Source organism: Calidris pugnax, unplaced genomic scaffold, assembly GCF_001431845.1.
Source record: "Calidris pugnax isolate Ruff unplaced genomic scaffold, ASM143184v1 scaffold65, whole genome shotgun sequence".
In the NCBI taxonomy this organism is placed as follows: Eukaryota; Metazoa; Chordata; class Aves; order Charadriiformes; family Scolopacidae; genus Calidris; species Calidris pugnax.
This window is the reverse complement of record NW_015090785.1, coordinates 1,509,056-1,522,130: the sequence shown is the minus strand read 5'-3', so window position 1 is coordinate 1,522,130 and position 13,075 is coordinate 1,509,056. Positions and strand designations below refer to the sequence as shown.

Below are 13,075 nucleotides of genomic sequence, written 5' to 3'. Positions count from 1 at the left end.
GAACTTGATGAAACTCAAACTTTTCATACCTCCTAGGTTGCCTCAGCATCTGTGTGTGTCTTCGATCATCTCAGCCTTGGGCACAGTGCCATTCATGCACTCTACACAGCAGCTCTTGAATACAAAATTTGGGAGCAGGGCCTAGAATTTGATGCATGTTAGGGAGAGTGCCCACATTGTTGCGCTGTAACATCAAGTTCCTTCTTGCTTATGCTTGTGTGCGTTTGCATGCTCTTGTGATCTTTCTTTTTGCCCTTTTTTACTGAAACTTGCATTATTTCTGCAAAGTGAAGTAGTTTCACTGGAGAACTGGACCATGTCCTCACTTCATCCAGGGCTTGTTGATAGCCTTGTTATTAGGGTGCTGTCCTGAGGTGTAGAGTCCTTGTTCCAGATTGTGGAGGTTGCCTACCTTGCTAGTGAGACATGATGGAAAAAAGTGAGCCTTTGGCCTGGAGTAGAAGAAAAAAGTAATATCCTTCAGTTTTGGTGGGGTTTTGGCCGTTTCAGGTGGTGGTCCGTTGGCATAAGTGTCCAGCACTGTGCAGTGAAAGAGCATGGCTTGTCCTGCACTGTGAAGAAGCGTAGTTTGGCTTGACCTAGTCTAGAAGGTAAAGGCATGGAAAGCAGCATTTTGGCTTTTGTGCACTTTCTTCAGATTGAGGAAGTTTTCTGGTTTCATTTATGATCCAAAGATTACATGGTTTTGCTGGGATTTTTATTTATTTGTCAGTTGGTAGGACTTTTTGTAGGTTTCCAATATTTATTTTAACATGTGAATGCTATCTGTGAAAATCTAAGTAATCTTCATTTTTATATCTTGCTCTAATTTCTTTTGGATTAACACAGAGAGGCATTAAAAAGACAGCATATTGTGGCAGCTCATAGCATAATACCTTACTTTTCCACTTTTTTTTCCTCCCAGTCATAAGATTAAAACATGTAACAACTCAGTTTATCAAATAAACTAACTTGAGCCTGTCCCTGGACAATGTGTTTTTATAGTAATAAATTTCCCCTGTGAACAATCACATTTTTTGCATAAACTGAGTTTTTGGTGGAATTGAGCCATAATTTGAAAATAGAATGAAATGGGGAAATGGATTGTAAGTAGGGTTCTGGATTTTTCTTCTACCTCAGACTTTTTATTATGACCAGGAAGTGTTTGGTTTAGATACAGACTGATAAACTAATTTTCTTTTTCCTGGGTTCTTGCCACACCCTTATTTCTCTAACATCTTTACGTTATTAAAAAGTGCTTTACTGCAGAAAAGCTTTTTTAACCCCATAAAGTATACACACATGAGCAAGCTACTATGGGATGTGGTATATTTGGTGTAGTTTAAAAGCAAGTAGATTACCACTAGCCTGTAGAACAAGTAAATTATCACTAGTCTAGATCAACTGTAGCGTTTTATATAGGGTTGCTATGGTTGGCCTATGTTAAAAGGGAACATCATGTTCTTAGCAATGAGTTGTGTAACACTTGGCGTGAACGTCCTGTAGACACTGTATTATACTCCTAACGTTACCACATCATAATTACTAGATAATCAGGTGTTTCTGAAAAGGAATTTTTGTGTCCAGTTTTGGTTGCATGGCCTAGAATTCCTCTAGAAGGCTGATGGATTACAGAGATTTTTAACTGCGTTGTCTTGCTGCATTCATACTTTCCACATCCGGTTACAATCCTATTCCACAAGTTTTAAACTGCTTGAATATTTATTATATTAACCTAGCTTGGCAAGCACCGAACAGCAAATGGGTCAATTAATATCTGCGTTATTCTTTGTGATAAAGTTTTATTACTCTGAAGGGCTTTGACTTGCACTTTTGGGTACAGATGAGGTTGGATGCAGAAAATGGTGCTCATGAAAGTAATGCTGCTGATGCTTTGTGTGCTGTGTAAGAGGTGTCTGTCCCCTGTTTTAATTGCCTCCTTAAGTTTAACCATGGCTGTAGTGGAGGCCAGGCTGTTCATGTTGCATGTGCTGTTGGTAGCAAGGCAAACCTTTTGCTTGCTAGTTGTTGGTTAGTGAAGAACAACTCCACCTTCTGACAGGTGGAGGGGTTTTTGGGGGGATTGTGTCTTTGTAGCTACAGGTGGGGTACTTCTTCTGTGAAGCATGTTGAAAGGGCATGGGAAAAGAGAAGGCAGCAGTCAAAAGCACACTTCATGGGCTAATGGCTTTGTGATCTGTGTTTGGGATTTCTTGTGGCCCCAGGCCACTTTTGTGAAATCCAGAGAAGGCCAAAATGAAGAAGGGTCAGATGGTTTGGTTATGTCCGCAAAGGCTGTGGAGAGGCTCTGAAGCTACTCTTCAGAGCATGGTCTGTTTACGCTGACAGTGAGCCAGCAACCATATGTAGTAGGAAAGCAGCCGAACACATGGGTGTCCACATGCCTGAGCATACGCACAGTGATCTGCCACTCTAATAAGTGGCTTAGTACATCACCAGGCACGCTCGTGCAGCCTGCTTGGACTCTGCCTGCCAGCAGTGCTGGAACATGGGCAAATCAGGATTCCGTGCTTCTGTTTTGTATTTCTAAGGTTATTCTTTAAGTGTAGATAGGGTCTTTATGTCTGAATGCCTGCACTGGACTTGTACCGGTCCAGTATAGAGTCCTTTTGCTTGGTCATCTCTCCCTCTTGAAGAGCTCCTGAGGGATAGCAGCTGTGTATAAGTTTCGTGCAAGTTTTACAGGCAAGTGAAACTGAAGTGCATAGGCAGTGGTTCTGAAGAGCATGTTTTCCCTGCTTATCCACATATGCAAGTGAGTTTTGGGGATTTTTTTTTTGTGTGTGTGAAAGCTATTGTAAGCTTTCAAGAGAAGTTTTTGTACAGATGTTTTCAGCTGCTGCTGAAGTACTGTGTGATAGTCCTAGAGGAGCCTTCTGATTTCTCTGACTTTTTTTGGTGGTCAAATTTAGACAGCTTTGCTTGTAGGACACAATAAGAAGTGAGGCTAAATTTCCCTTCCTTGAGATATATAATCATGGAGTATGATTTTCCCTTTTCCTTCATCTTCTCCCAATAGAAAGCAAAACTATATTGGAGGTTCTGAAGGGGTAGAGACTTAGCATGCTGTTTACATGACAAGTGGACTGAAATAAGCAGAAAACATGTTTCTTGGGGGAAAGAGAAGGAGGTTATTTTGCAGACTGTGTGAGCAGGCTGCAGAAGTTTGGTGGAAGTGGTACTGATGTTCATGCTGAAAAGATGTGATAGTGGGAATGAGATCTCATTTGTACTTCAAAACATCTGGGAAAGACTTTGGGGGTTTGCTTCCAGCTGTTTTTGAGTGTGCTGTGGTAATTCTTAATGCTTGATTTTTCTTATAGGTAGAATAGTTAGTGATTTCCTTGTATGGATGGCTTTTAAAAGTAGAACTGTCTTTTTAAATGTAGAACCAAAGCTATATTGCCTTTCCAACACCCTGTCCTAAAACAGAGGCACTTCACTGTTAAATAATACCTGTAATTTTTTATAACTGAAGCTTAGGGAGACAAGATGAAGTGGTAAGGATGTCCAGTACTTCTCTTTTTGTTGGTTTTGCTTTCTATACTCCTTATTCCTTGCAGCTTTTGTATCTTTGTACGTTTTTTGTGCTTGACCTTATTACATGTACTTTTATACGTTTCTGCTACTTAGTTTCTTTAATTGAACAAAGATCTTCAGTATATAAAGCATTTCTTTTATTTCAATTACATCTCTACCATGGGTTCCTCTGTGACTTGAGCTCTTATTTCTCGGTACTAATACAGCGAACTCATAGGACAAGTACATCGTGTTTGTTAGGTTGCCATGCTTTGTGGAGTGTATTGCTGATGCGGTGGGGGCCGTATTAACAATAGTCAGAGAATTTATTTGGCACAGAGTCTTCCAGAATGGGACTTTCTTTCTGACTGAAATCTTTTAACTGGGTATGAACTGCAGCAATGTCTAAAGAGCAGCGTTAGTTTTCTGGTTTCACCTATAATAAAGGTGAAATAAAGGACTGCAATTTGATAAAATTTTTTTTTACCTCACTTCTGTGACCCCACTTCCTCAAATTAATAATTTTTGTTATTTTGCTTAAAAGGGACAAGAGTCACATATACAAATATTAAGGAGTTCTTACTACCGATATCCTGCTTAATAATTTCTCCAGTTCCACTCAGGAAGAGAATAGTGTTTTCTGTTTAGGAAGAAATTCAAATGTCTTTTTAAATTCACAGTTAATACAAAGAATTTAACTTCATCTTTAAGAAGGTACCTATTGTAAAACTGGAAGGATGTCTAGAAACTGGCATGAGGCAGGGAAAGGAGACTGTGTTTAACTCACTCACTTGTTTTTTTTTCTTTATGGCAAATACCCAACCTGCTGACAATTAAACTTAGCTGTGCGCCATGGCTTATTATTCAAGTTGAAGGAATAAATTTGAAAGAGACAGTTTCTCTTGGCTCCTGTGGATAAACCATCCGAATCCACTGTGGAGACTTGAGCACAGGTGGTGGGCTCAACAGAACAAGGAATAATGACCTGAAAGGGTAAAATAAGCTTTCCTTCTGGTCTGACAGAGAACAATTCCTGCTAGGTGATGGAGGAGTGGCTCTGACTGTTTTTTTGGGGGGAAGAGGAGGAGAGAGGGAGATTACTTTGGTAGTTGGCATCTTACAGTTACAGGAAAGCCAATGATGAGTCAGTCAGGTGCTGGGCTGTGCTGGTCAGCATAGCATAGGTGAGGTGAACTTGATAAGTTCAACAACGTGCTGGTACCATGCTATTCATAGTAAAACTGAATTGACTTTGTCCTGTTACTTCAGGCTAACTTTTTGTTATTAGTTACTCCAGGGGGAGAACAAGCGGCTTTAAAAACAACAAAATCAAACTAAAACTGGAAGGAAATTAAATAATAGTGGTGCTGCAGGTGCTTCAGGAATAGAAGGAACTGATGACATAAGCTTGGGACTGTTTAAGAAACATCACTTGAGGACTGACAGATATTTTCTTTTTCCTGTTTTGCCCTCTGGGACATAGCTAAGGAAGGTTATTTCTGTGATTTTTTTTTTCAGACTGCTATAAGTAAAAGAAGTGTAAGTTTTTAGTAAGCTGAGAACAGCTAGTGCTTTAAGAATGCATACTTGTATTTTGGAATATGAAACTACTTTTGGTCATGATGTCAATACTTTTGCTTAGTTGAGTTAGCTCTCTGAAGAGTTTTTAATCTATTAAGGCTAATTTAGAATTTGTATTTCGATGGTGAAATGTTTTAAGATTGTAGTCTTAACAGAAGAAACATAACTTGAATTCAAATACGTGATCCCAAATTTCATAGTAAATAATACTAATTCTTCAGCTTGAATGCTTAGATGAGTGAGTAGTTGATTTTGAAATACACTGTGTTGATATCTGTATTATCTAAACAATGGTCTAACAATAAATAAAGATCATGGAGATGGAATTCTGGGGGTTTCTTATGTTTATAAAGGGAACAATTCAGTGAATAGTTGTTCTGTGCAGTGTTTAAGGATCTAATTGAGAAGTTAGGTTAAAATAATCGTAAATATTTTTATCAGTAAAATTTCTGGTATTTGTTTCATAAATAATGCGGGTTTTTAGTATGGTGGGGTTTGTTTCTGATTTTTTATTTTTTTTTTTAAACAGGAATACATTGATGACACTTTCAGATTTGGAAAGATCTTGATTAGTCGATTCGTTAAGGTGAGTGTGTTATGCTGTCCCCAAGAAAGTGCTTTATAATAGCACTTTCTTTCTCAGTGAGTTTGAACTTGTTTTTTTTGTTGCTGCTTTGTATGCTTCCTTTGAGTTGTAATGTCAGAAAAATAAAAATATATTAAGCACATTACATTTTTAAAGACCTGTTGTATGAAGCATGTGGAAATGATGTGGCTTCTCTAAATCTTTAGGAAAGTAAAATTTAGTGTAGCATCCAGTATCAAGTACTAGATCTGCATTGTTGTCTGTGCAGAAGTTTATTAATAAACTTCCAGTCTTTTGATGCCTCTTGCAGGTGTGTTAAGAAATTTTAATGATGAGGAAAATTCTGGGGTCCAGAAAACAAAGTAGCTAGTGTTAATCAGTTAATCAGGATGATAGCTCTGGAGGAGAAAAGAAAATGTTATGCTTGTAAGCTTTGATTTAGAAAGCAGGTCATAGCTTCCAACAGTATTTTTTGGCCAGTTGTGCTTTACTTTTTAACAGGCTGATACTATTCGAATCTCTGTTTCAGAAGTTGAATGCATGGTCTCAGAGATACTGACTTATGCATGTTTATATTCAATGTGTGAGAAGCTGATGACAAAAAAAGCTTATTACACCTCAGGTGGAATGTGTGGTGGATTAAGATAGGAGAATAGATGATCAGAATTATGGAAATATTTTGAAAAATGAAAAAAGTTGATGGTTATTTAAGCAAAAAAAGGACACAGCTGAGATTTTAAAGGAGAAAGGTGGAGGCATGTCATCTGTGATGCAAAGACTATTTGTCCGAGTGGTTTTGTTATATGTAATCTGATAATGGGACAATATTGGCCCAAGACAGGAAAGGGAAGTATAGCAGTTCTGGATAGTACTGTAATATTGCAATACAGATGAAATTGTAACTGAGAATTTGAGGATTAATACTGTAGCAGAACCTGTTTTTCTATGGCTACAAAATGTGATTTTGAATAGGTCCTTAAAGATCGCAATGTTCTTTTTTCAGTGCTGCAGGTGTGACTTCAGTTCTCTGCAGAAAGTGAACTTGGTGGCGATCCTGTAATACAGGTGCGTTCCCTGAAACAGGTTGTTCATTCTTTTCTAATATTTGAAGTCTTCTGTGCTTAGAATAGCTATATCTCAGTAGCGAAGGAAATGTTGTCACAAGTTCTATATTCTTTTATACTGATCAAATTATACTTCTTTCTGTGGTAAAAACTTTCATGAGATCCCATACATGGATGAGCTCTTTCATGAGTTCTTTGGGATTTGGGCATACTCAGTCACTGGTCCATTTCCTCTGATAAATAATAGAAAACCAGAAGATTAGATTTAGCTGCCTCTAATTCTACTCAAACTGTTAAAATGCCTGGTTTGAATAACTTGTGTTTAGTTTTAGATAAAAATAATTTTGGCGTAGATTTGTCCTAGCTTTCAGTTAAATTGTAGAAAGGCTTATCAGGAGAATTTTAAGTAGTTTCTTAGTGACTTCCTAAATGCATTAAGTAGATGAAGCCAACATGATACCCAATTAAAATAGTACATGTTGCTACAGCAAATATCCTCTTCAAACCTAGACTCTGTTAAACTTTTTTGAAATTTGTTTTTATCTATGAAAATGTCATGATGGAGGAGGTCATCAAACTAGGGAAGTGTTATGTCACTTCATAAGCAGTCAGGCAAGACATTGTGGCTAATTTCTTATAGATCTTGATTAGTAAAGGTAGAACCTTAACTTCATTAAGAAAATACAGATTACAGGGAGATGAGTTAGTGTGAGGGAATTGGAAGAGCTGTCTTTCAAACTAGGATTTAACTAGCACTGAAAGACATTCCAAATCTTCAGCATCCAAGCTAAAAATTGCCAATCTGCAAGTACCTGCAGGTACAGTAATTTCTAACACTTCTCCTGGTCAGAGATAGAGAGCTTGTAACATAAATCCTGTTTTATCAATTTATGATAAAGACAGAGGCAAAATATTTAAAGAACAGATTCGTATCGTAATCTAAGGCTTGTAGAATTCACATCAGCTTTGCAATGTTATGCAGAATGGAATGTTGTGAATAAATTCTTCCTTAAGTCTGGCCAACACAAATGTACTTTTAACAGTTGGTAGACGTGCAGCGTTTTAAATTAAGGCATGTTAACATGGGCTGTCTTCCAAAATGGTTAGCTTGGGATTTGAACACTGTTCCAAATTTTTGTTCCAAACATTCCTTCTGCATATTCAAATGAAGCACTTAAAAGTGATGTAATTGTTTGCCACACGAATGTTGATCTTCTGAACTTCTGATTTTTATTCTACTATTTCTTTGTGTTAATTGGCAGTGTCATGTACCAGCACACTTAGCTTCCTAGATTTAATAGAAGAGCTTTCAGATTTTCTTTTTCCTGCTGAAATTCCTGGTGTCTTTCTTGGGGAAGCTGTTTTTATTAGGAAGAGTAATAGTGTTGTTGGATTTTGTTAGTACAGACTTCTGAATGTAAGGAAACACTTTAAAAATTTTTTTTACACACTCTGAGGGTGAGTGAGCACCGGAACAAATTGCCCAGAGAGGCTGTGGAATCTGCATCTTGGAGATATTCAAAAGTCATCTGGAGATGGTCCTGGGCAGCCTGCTCTGGGTGACTTTGCCTCAACAGGGAGTTGGACAAGAAGACCTCCAGAGGTCACTTTGAGCCCCAGCTGTTCTGTGATTCTGTGAATTGAAATTTTGCAACTGCCTAGTAAATTCTTTAATGCTCATACCATGCCTTCAGCAATGTGGACGAGTTTAGATGAGGTCTTAAAATGGTATTCTAACCAAACTTTTTAAGCACTTGGAGCTTCTTTGAACTACATTGGGCATTTTGCTCTATCTCCTGGAGAGGTTGGCCCTTCATTCATAGTGGCTGCATCAGCCCATGCAGATAGTATGATGCCATGCTGATAGTGAACCGGAATGGTTATTTTATCTAGTGTTGAAGATTCTGTTGTTTTAAAACTCTATAAGACCTTATTTTAGACCAAAAGTGTTTAAATGCAAATTTGTATCTGATTCCTCTGCTGGATGACAGTTTCGTGTTTAACCAACATTTATCTGCATAGGCATGGCATAACTGTGAGCATCTCTCTGGTATCTGTTTGAAGAGGACACTGTTGGGGGGCCCAGGTATTTCTTTTATATTTTATAGTTATAGAGGTGTCCGGACTCTGTAATGGTCAAAGATTTCCAGTACAAGAGGATGAGACAAGAATTATATGCATGTGGGAGACTCTGGACCTAGGCACTTCATGCTTTTGATGCTAGCTGAGAGGGAGCTTGATAAACAGTTTTACCAACTTTTCATAGAAAAAACAGGTAAGAAACACGTGTAATTGTTATGATTCATGTTAGTAGAAAGATGCTTCTCCTCCCACCCACCTAGAACTTAAGCAGAAAATACATTGTTCTGTGTTTATCTTAGAACTGTGATTTCAGTCATATATGTATATTCATTGACAACTATTTTTAAGGTATAAACTGGGAGTTGTGTTATTTGAAACTAAAATGTTTTTAGCCTAAACCCATACTTACTCTTTAATCTGGGTTTGAGTTTCTTCACTGAGGACAGGATCTGTTTGGAAGCATCCTTACTATGGATGCAAGGGCCCTGGCCTGGTGCTGACCTCTTCCTGTACAGGTGCTGCTATAAATTCGGGGTGGCACGTGGGTGACTATGGACCAAGGCTATGTCTTGATCAACTCCTCTGTTACAAAGTGGTGACTGTAAGCAGTGCTTAGTTAGGATCACCTTTATAAAAATATTACTAACTTTCATTTAAGTAGCAGTCCTGTGTTCAGGATTCTCTTGAACTAAAGGTGAATCCTTATCAACAAATTGTGAAATGAATGCTGTGAAATTCAGTTTTTATAGAAGCACTTGTGATATTCTAGATGCTGTTGATAACTGTATTGATGTAAGTAGAAAATTGGCTTACCTCTTATTCCTCATCAAGAAAGAGAGTGAAACTTTTTTATGATGACTTGCAGTGAGATGAGGAATCTATTAAAAAAAAAAAAGTCTTGCAGGAAATTATTAAGCATCTTCTGTTACTTTTTCTTATAGTGATGTCTGAGAATACTGCCATCTTTTGTTTTTGTTTTTTTTTTTTTTTTCCCTTTGGACGATATGACTTTTCAATTTTAGGTAGGAGAGAAGTATTAATGCTGGGTTGGGGAAGGAGACAGGGAAACATTACTGTTTTTTTTTTTTTTTTTTTTTTTTTTTTTCCCCTTCCTAGAAAGTGTCCTAGTGAAGGTATTCTGTTAATTATTCTGTCTCTTGCCGCAAAAAAAAAAAGTGAAGTTCTCAATGTTATTGCTGGTGAAGTAGTACAGCTAGACAAGTCACTTCTTGGGTTATTGTTTGTTTTTCAACATTTTTTCCTAACGTTTTGCTACTACCAAACACCTAATTATTGTCTAATTGCACAGGGAGGATGCATTCATTGTAGATGTTAATTTTAAATTTTCTCTGAAATTGCATTATATGATTAAACCCCTGCTAGTTATTTGTCATACAAATGAGAAAACTTTTACTATTTTGCAAAACAATCATCCAGAAGACCTGGGAACTTTTCTTGTTGATAAGATCCTCAGTAGAATTGAATCTTAACCATTAGGGATGTCTCCTATTGGTGCTAATATGGTTAGGAGTCCTCAAATACTCACGTCTAAAGTGTAGTCACGAGCTGTGGTACCCCTCCTGCTTCATTTGGGAATATTGCTGATTTCATATTAGTTACAAATTTAGACTCGAATCTTCAGATATTTACCTCTTACTCAGTTCTTGAATTAGATCATTTTGACTCAGGATTTTTAGTTTTTCATTCTTTAAATGCCAGTATTAGACATGATATTCTTTGTGTGAAAAGAAATCTGGAAAAATCTATTCTCTGAATGTAACCACATCTCTGCTGAAACAAGATTTTTGAGTTTAAATGCCATAGTTTCAAAAAAAATCTGCCACCTTGGTGTTCTACAGTCCTTCTTAGGAGGGTTTTTCAAAAGCATAAAGCCATTATTGCTTCTAGCGTTTGTCCATATGTATCTTGGTGTGTTTTTCTGTGACCACTGAAGTTCAGGCTGTTTCCATTGCCTTAGTGCAGGATAAAGGAGCTACTGTAGCTAATGAATAACCAGGAGACACTTTCTGTACATCTTACCTGGCGTATTAAAGCCTACATTTGCCATTAGTGCCCAGTGGAATTATGTTGTCCTTTTCATAAGCTGCATCAGGATCTTAGAGTTCTAGTTTTTGCCAGAGTGACTTTTCTAGACAGAGCAAACCCCCCACAAGGGTCAAGCTTAACCAGTGCCAATTTAAGATTAAAAAGAAGTTCTTATTCATGGAGTCAAGATTAAAATGAAGTTCTTATTCATAGAGTCAAAATAGACAACCTCCCTTAAAAGTGTAGAAAGATGGAGCAGAAAATTAAGAAAAAACTGGCTTAATGTGCTTCTCTCAAGATCAAACCTAAAAGAGCTCTTCCTGTGTTTCCATGTGACTGTCTGCACTTGCACTGAACTTGGTCTGAAGTGCAATTACTGTCCTCAAATGGCAGTAACAGGAGAGAACCTCAGATTGGGAAAGCGTGCTAGCTTTTACCTTTTCACTTGTTTGGTTACGGATTGGAAATTTATTTGAGCATATAAGTGGGATGAATATGTGCAATTTATTATGGCATTTTGACTGAGACCAGTTTCAAGGTTAATTAGTCTCTCTGGGATGACTGACCCTCTGTGCTCCTGAAGTGTTTGCATGGTGCTTGCGTATGCATGCAGATGTTCCACTTAAGGTCTTCCTCTGTCTGAGAGTAAAGTCTAGCTAGATGCATCAGTTCTTACCTGAATTACGGGCACAGAGCATGGTGTAGGGTAACTGGCAGCCTGTTCTTTTTTCACAGTTGTTCCAGTGTCATCTTAGAAATCTCTCCAAACTTATGGAATATAATAACATTGCTACTTCGAGGGATGTTGGCTTTTTTATTTATTATACAAGCTCTTGTTTTAGAAACACTCCTTGCTCCTTTCCCCAGAAGCTCTTGGAAGTCTATCATAATGTTTTTCTTGTTCCTTCCTATTTATTCTTGCTGTATTCCTTACTCTGGTATGCGCCTCTGGCACGGAGGCTGTTGAGATTTTGAAACAGAAGAAATTTTATGCAAGACTGACTTTCAGTGACATTAGTCTTCCAGTTTTGCCTAAGAACACCATTCCAACTTAAGGAGTTGAGCCAATTCTTCTTGAAAGATGCCTTTAAAAATGTCAAACTTGTATCTGCTCCATTACTGGGATACTCATTTTTCTTTCTGGCACCATTGTCTGTGGACTCCATATTGTAGTCACTGTAATGTAGTTATGTCGGAACTGCGTAGATACTTACTGTGGGCAAAGCTGCAGAAGCTCTGGCACGTTGCTAGTTAGAGAAAAAAGTAACACAACTTAAGCGTTTTCTGACATAAATTTCTGCCAGGTATCAAGAAGAAGAAAATTCACATGGTGTCTCATATAGGCCAGTAACTATTTCTTTTCTGTTGGTGATTGTCTTAATTTGAACTCATTGGTTAAAATAAAAATAGTTTTAAAAACCCTAAAATCTTTACTGTCATTGAATTACTCAACTCTTGTTCAAGGAGGCACAGGAAACTCCTCAGAAGTTATTGGACAGCATATATATATATATGTATATTTATTTTGGGAACTATTCTCTCCCACCTAAAGAAGCACTATTGAAGTTCCCTACAAATACCTGGGCGAAGCTAGCCTAGGTGTCAGGGAAAGAAGAGAAGAGACAAGACAATACATGATATTTAGAGCTGGAAAGTTTTACTCATCAGTGGCTTAACATCTCAGAATTTCAAGCTGTAAGAATCTACATGCTTGCTATGGCACAATTTTATCGTCTCTTAAACTTCCAAAGATTACAGAAAAGACTTTGGGGAAATAATTTTCCAAGGAAAGGTTGTTCCAAAAAAATATTTACAGACAGCTCTTGAGGCTGGAAAAACATAGCATATGTAATACTCTTTAGCTTCAGAATTCAGGAGAAGAGATTGTGTTTGCATGGCAAAATGTTTGCATTCAGAGTAGGAGAGCTGTGGTACAATCATTGCACTTCCCGTAAGTAACACAATTTTCCTGATATATGTGTTACTGTAATATTGCACTAAATATCTTTAGAGAATTTAGGGCTATGCTAAGAGCCTGTCTTTTGACAGTTCATGCTTATGAGCATATGAGTAGTGATTTATATGGCTTTCTTTAAGGGATTTAAGTACAGCAGCCCAAAGTTGGGGTTTTGGTTTGGTGTGGGTGTTTGTTTTGTTTTGGTTTTTTGGTTTGGGT

At 37.5% G+C, this 13,075-nt stretch overlaps 1 protein-coding gene across 1 annotated transcript in view; it reads left to right on the top strand.

Annotated features, from left to right (window-relative positions):
* Nucleotides 1-5,666: 5,666 nt before the first annotated feature.
* PER2 (period circadian clock 2) overlaps nt 5,667-13,075 on the top strand; it is a 47,563-nt gene continuing 40,154 nt past the window's right edge. The window contains exons 1-2 of the mRNA XM_014966273.1: nt 5,667-5,707; nt 6,711-9,046. The gene's annotated coding sequence lies outside the window, so the exon portion shown is untranslated. The remainder of the gene's footprint in view (nt 5,708-6,710; nt 9,047-13,075) is intronic.